The following is a 6,859-nucleotide window of genomic DNA, read 5'->3' on the forward strand; positions in this document are numbered from 1 at the left end:
CCTTTTTTGCTGAAAGCTAGTGCTCTACCACTTGTGCCGTCTCTAATGGGAGGTAAGAGTTTCATTCCTGCCTGTGCTATCTTTAAGCTGTGATCCTCAGATCTTAGTCTCCTAAGTAGCTCTGATTACAGGTATAAGCCACTTTTATTGTGGTTATACTGGGGTTTGAACCCTGGACCTCATGCTTGCTAGGCCAGCCCTCTACCACCTGTCTCCAGTGCTTCTTCACTTTTTTGATACAATTATCACCTAAAGGATAATTGAAACAATTCTGCATTCAAGGAGTTTGGAATCAAGGGCAGCTCAAATACTTCCATGTTCCTGTATTGTCCTCCTACCCAATTAAAACTAAAATTTGTGTGGATAAGGCCTAGAAATAATTTAAACAAGGATGCACAACCTACAAGAAGATCAGTTTCAGCTCCCTCCTCTCCCTAACTAAAGAATCCCCTGTACTGGGAACTATTGAGAGTTTGGTTGCTCACTTCTTCCATGTTGCTGCCATGCCCCAAGATGAGTCTCACTGATCTTTACCATCTCCTTCTATATTAAACTAGGGCTGAACTGTGTGACCAGTCACATATGGCAGATGTGATGGTATGCAATTTCCAAGGTTATGTTAGAGAAACGGAGGCTCTCACAGTTGGTTGAATCCATGGAACTTGAGTATACACAATGCCTACAGTAATGAAGGATTAAGTCTACAGAAAATGTGACTTAAAGCTTCTGTATTTCAGACATTAAAATAGAAGACCCAGTGATTTGTGCTTCTGATCTTCATTCTTTTCTATGTCAGACATTGAAACTCCATGCATTTTCTCTAGCAAGGAGGCTAGAGTGTCTCGAGAGCTCTTGGTAGAGTTTCTCAAGTTGAAATACTCATAAAAATCACATGGGGATTTTATTAAAACACAACTAGTTCAATAGGCCTGGGATAGAATCTGAAGTTCTGCCTCTCAAACAAGCCCACGGGCAATCATGATGCTACAGGTCTAGAACTATGCAGAAGAGCAAAAGCCTAGATCGCTGTAATCTCTACCCTATTCCTACCCTGGGGAATATCCAACAGAAGGGGTTGGGAGGAGCCTGTTTCTTTTCATCTCTTTCCAAGTGTCATCCCTTTCAGTTTCCAAGCCTTTACTAGCAGTACTTTCTTTTTGCCAAATAAATCTAGATCCAATTAAAATTTACTTAAGTCGCTCTCTCTCTCTGCTTGTTCTTCCTCTAGTGTAAGGTTTTATGGCGTAGATTCCGCCACCACATCTATTATACTAAAATATCTTTCTAAGTCCACCTCAGTGTTAGCACTTACATGCCTGGTATGGCTATTTGTCATGTTCCAGGAACTATTTAAAGCCCTCTACCTGAATGCCAGTCTATCCTTACATCCCCAAGTGAGATAAACACCAGTACTGATCCCATCTTACAAATGAGGAAATGTTCATTTACTCATACTTTCTTACAATCTGTCAAGCTTTGTATCCAAGGAGAGCCTAACGTAAGAGAATTTTAGCTTTTATCTTCTCAGTCCTGCACCCTACATATCTAAATATCCAAGTATGTCTCCATACTTCTCAATTTCAACAGGAAGTTTTTACTTCGATCATTTATTTCAGGTTTTAAGAATTCTCTCCATTTTTTGTTCTGTGTTGAGGCCTAATCGGTGAGGTTAAATTCTTCTGGCACAGATCTGTTTACCCTGGTACTGGGGCTTGAACACAGGGCTTCTTCACTTGACCTTTTTTTTCACTGAAGGCTAACACTGTACCACTTGAGCCACAGCTCCACTTATGGCTTTTGGTAATTGGAGATAAGTCTCATTGATTATCCTGTCCAGTCTGGCTTTGAACTGCAATCCATAGATCTCAGCACCTTGAGTGGTGAGATAACAAACCACAAGTACCAATGGTGAATTTTAACCTACTGTGTCTCAGAGGATAAGAACCTGTTCTGAATCACAAAAGAAACAGAAAGGTGGATATGAAAAATATCAGTATCAGAACACTCCAAGGGTGTGGGATTTCAGATAGTGTCCAGATGTCACCATGAGAAATGTCTTTCTTTTCAGGTCAGTTCTGCTTTCCTCTTGGGCCTCATTCCCAGATGACTGTTTATGGTGTGTTGAGAGGTAGCTACCAGTCTCCAGTTATAGTGTACCAGCTAGATAATAATGGCTTTGTGCAACGATTCCCTTGAAGTTCTCAGGATTGCTTCTCAGTGGACCAACTTCACCCAGGATTTTTTAAAGCTACTAATTAAGGGCGTGCTCTTAGTAGTCACCTTCCTTCCTGGGTTTGCCATTTACTACTTTTGAGTTAATGCCTTTTCAGTTTGCATTTGTGAAATGACGATCATGACAACATCTCATGGGGTTGTTGTCAAATCAGCTAGTAAACCTCAAGCATATGGAACCTAGAATACAAACTTTATGTAATTCCTCTTGCCACATGAAAGCATTTTCATTCTGCTTATAGGTATGTTTAAACTGATCAGTACTGCATGGCACTTCACAGGCAACTCCAAAAAATATGTAGAAAGTGGCTTGCACTGAAATAAGGGATAGTCTTTATCCTTTATTACACCACAAAGGAAGTGCAGCTAATATACTGAGAAATCTCAGAATGCTAGGATCAAACTCAGAGCCTCATACATATTAGGTAAATACTCCACCAACGAGCTGTCCACTGCTCCCCTCCCCCAACCCATGGCTCTGTTGTTTCTTAGAGACAGCAACTACCTCATGCTTGAACATTGGTAGGATCTTATGTTCTTCAACAAACAGTAATGAAATTACACCTAGAAGTAAATTGTTGTTTTGCATCATCTCCAATTTTGGAAAAGTGTCCCAAGCTCAAAAGGTATTTAGATTTCAGTTGTATGATCTCTCAACATTCTGAAGTGCACATATACATTAGTTAATGATATAGTTAAGTCTAACGTTCAGAACTTTTGGATTTTGGGGAGGGGGGGTGCCAGTACTGGCGCTTTAACTCAAGGTCCCTTAGCTTTTTGGCTGAAAGTTGACGCTCTATCACTTGAGCCACATCTCTATTTCTAGCTATTTTGAGTGGTTAGAGATTAAAGCTTTTCTTGGACTTTTCTGCCCCATACTGGTTTTGAACTGTAATCCTGAGACCTCAGCCTTCTGTGTAGTTAGGATTATAAGCCTAAACCACACACCTCTCCCTACTTTGTTTTCCCTCCCACATTGGTTCACACTTATTTCTTGAAACTTAGATGCGCCATTTCAGTCAGTGTATGGTTTGGCCTCAGCAGATACCCTGATTATCTCCACTAATGTAAAGAGACTGCCAGACCTGTCACTTATCTCCTTTAGGCTACTATTATTTTCATAGGCTTACTTCATTAGACATGACCATGTACATGATTTGATGTGCCTGAATGATCAAGCAATACTGTAAACCCAACCTTGATTTCAGCTCACTTGATAATCAGTCCTGAGGTATACCAATTTAAAAGAGCAAGCTGAATGCTAATGGCTCACACCTGTAACCCTAGCTACTCAGGAGGGCTGAGAACTGAAGACTGTGGCTCAAAGCTAGCTGAAGCAGCAAAGTCCATGAAACTATTACCTCTAATTAATCACCAAAAAGCCAAAAGTGGAGCAATGGCTCAAGTGGGAGAATGCCAGCCTTGAGCAAAACTGCAGGGATATCACCCAGGCCCTGAGTTCTGGCTCTAGGTCCAGAACAAAAAAAAACAAAAAGGAAAAATTTAGTTTATACTCTTTAAGAATGGTTGTATAAGTAACTTTCACATTTAGAGTTAGGCTTAGTTCACAGATGAACCTTAAAGACCATATTCGTGTATGTCTTAGATGGTCTGTATAATCTGTTTTAGCCTTGCATAAAACATTCACCCTATTTACTGTATTTGGAGTACAACTGACATTGTTTTCCATGTAGTGAGTTTTGTCTTTACACTGAAGGAAAAATCCAAACCCAGCAGCACTCATCATAGTCACATACTTGAAGACAATCATACTAGACTCAGACATTACAGGAACTTTTTTCTTGATGAAATCAGGAGGTACATATTCCAAACCTGTGTAAACTCTTTTGTTACTCAACTGAACCAGTTTTGATTTTCTTAGCTTCCAGTTGATTGCATGAACCAGTTTTGATTTTCTTAGCTTCCAGTTGATTGCAAACCTTTCTGATACTGGGATAAAAATATGTCATTTGGAAAAACCAGTATTAAGCACTGAGTTCAGCTCTGGATAGATCTTCCATATATATAGGAAATAACCATGACACTCAATGTGTGTGGTTTCCAATGGAATTCAATAGTGCTCAGCATGTTGAAAATGCTAGTAAAGGCTGAACGTACTTTTTTTTTAAAGAGGTGGTTTTTTTTTTTTTTTTGGGGGGGGGATGGTCCAGTCGTGAACTCTGGGCCTGGGTGATGTCCCTCAGCTCTTCAGCTCAAGGCTAGTGCTCTACCACTTGAGTCACAGCACCACTTCCGGCTTTTTTCTTTTATTTGCTTATGTGGTGCTGAGGAATTGAACCCAGGGCCTCATGCATGCAAGGCAAGCGCTCTACCACTGAGTCAACTTCCCAGCCCCTGAACTTACATTTTATTCAGGCATTATTCAACAGGCTAGGGAAAAAAAGAAGACCAAAGTAAAGCTATACTGTTTGTAACCCTGATCAGACTTTCCCTATGGAGGCTGTTTTAAACAAGCAGACTCATGTGAGTTTCCAAGCCCAGGTGCCTGAAAAGAATACTCTTCTAGTTAGGAACACTGATATATGAGGGGATTTGCATAGCTTATCTGATACCCTAATATTGATTCTCAGTTATGAATCTACACAAAGCCAAACTTTTACTAAGTTTTTCAAATGTACAGGTTTGTGAATTTGTGCAAATCCTAACAATACACAGGGTTACAATGACATGTAATTTTTGTAAGTAGATCACTGACTTCAATTTTTCCTCATATTCAGGATTTAGCTAATAGTTCACTTCAAAAAGCTTTTCTCAACCTCCAACTTCAGTTAGGAGCCCTTTTGGAGAAGTTTCCTTGGCATGTTTTCTTATTTTATTTCTGTTAAGACCATTGTACCTTTGGGAATCCTTTTTTTCATCGCTGTAGGAACAGAGATTCTGGGGGGAAAAAATCTGTCTCTTTAAAGAAGAGAGGACTCTTGAACATGTTAAGAGGTCCTTTCTATGAAGGGCACTAAATGAAAAGTAAAGAGAAATTCTGAATCCATTTGGTCATTTCTGGTAGACAGCTACATTTTTATGTACCTCAACTCAGGGACAGTATCCAGGCCCTGCGTTCAAGCCCAGGACCAAAAACAAAGTCAGAAAAACTGAAAAGTCTTTGTATTTATTGAAGAAACCTTAAATAAGTGCTTAAAAAGTATCATGTATCTATTACTTAGTGTGGAGTAGGATAGGAATGAGGACAAGGTGGTTCAACAAAGCTCATTGATGGCTGTTCACTAACCTCTTCCCCACAGTGAAAAAACATGTATCTGAGGAACATACATCTAAGGAACATTCGTAGAAAGTAAACATTGAATAGCAATGGAATAGAACCCTGAAAAAAAAAGTACAGGAAGAAAAATCTTTTTCTCAGTTCAGATCTACCACCTTTGGTAAGAAGGGCTTGGAAAACCAAAAAAACCCAGCTATAAAATCTCAAAAGACAAAAAAAGAAAAAACAAATCAGAAAGGTTCCTTAGAAGTCTAACTTTTCTTGAACAGCTCTTGTACCAAAGTAGTATGTATATTTAGTCTTACTTCATACTAAGGGGCAATGATGCATATTCATGCATATTCCTCAAACACAAAAGGCCATTAAGATTTTATTTCTCCATTCTTCCCTAGCACTAATAACGTTCACACACAAATAGAAAAGTAAACTTAAGGAAATTATGCCTTTAACCAAAAATATTGGACCTGCTTTATATCCTAGCCACATGTTCTTTGTCAACAACCCTAAAAAATAAATATTTAAACTACAATCTCCAATACAGTCCCTCTTTATTTGTTGTCAGTCTTAATCACCTTTTGCTTGTCTGCTTAATGCCTTTAACTCTTAGATGTTGCACCTGGAGATTCTTGCTTACTTTATGATGTAGGTTTATATGCCCTTTAATTGAAAGCAAACCGCCTTAGATAATCCAGTGACAACAATGTTACAAGGTCCACTTTCTGTTAAAATGCAAATAGAAATATTAGACTGTTCTCTAAAATGAAGAAAAGAACACAAAAATATACAGTAATTTATCACTTGATTTCCTTTATCAGAGATAGAACCCTACATGCTGAAGTACCTCTTTAGTGTATTTTCCCCCACAGGGGGAAGAGGTTATAAGAGATTATAGTTCTTGTGACTATAACATTTCTCTACTTGCTTTTTCTCAGTTTTACTACTCAGTTTGGTCCTTTATCATTTTCAATGTGTTTATATTCAGGTTACTATATAACCTTATCAATTTTAACCAGAATTTGTTTAATATCTTAATTATTATGTATTGAAAATACTTCATTAAAAAAAAAAAAGTAAAACCACTGGTCGCCAGTGGCTCATGCCTATAATCCTACCTACTCAGGAGGCTGAGATCTGAGGATCATGGTTCAATACCAGCTTGGGCAAAAAAGTCCCTGAAACTGGAAGTGGCACTGTGGCTCAAGTAGTAGAGCACTCGCCTTGAGCTGAAAAGCTGAGGGACAGTGCCCAGGCCCAGAGTTCAAGCCCCATGGCCAACAAAAAAAAAAAGGATAATTGGGGCTGGGAAGGTGGCTCAGTGGTAGAGTGCTTGCCTTGCATGCATGAGGCCCTGGGTTTGATTCCTCAGCACCACATAAGCAAAAAGAAAAA

The sequence above is a fragment of the Dipodomys ordii genome, unplaced genomic scaffold, assembly GCF_000151885.1.
Source record: "Dipodomys ordii isolate 6190 unplaced genomic scaffold, Dord_2.0 Scaffold3, whole genome shotgun sequence".
Taxonomy (NCBI): domain Eukaryota; kingdom Metazoa; phylum Chordata; class Mammalia; order Rodentia; family Heteromyidae; genus Dipodomys; species Dipodomys ordii.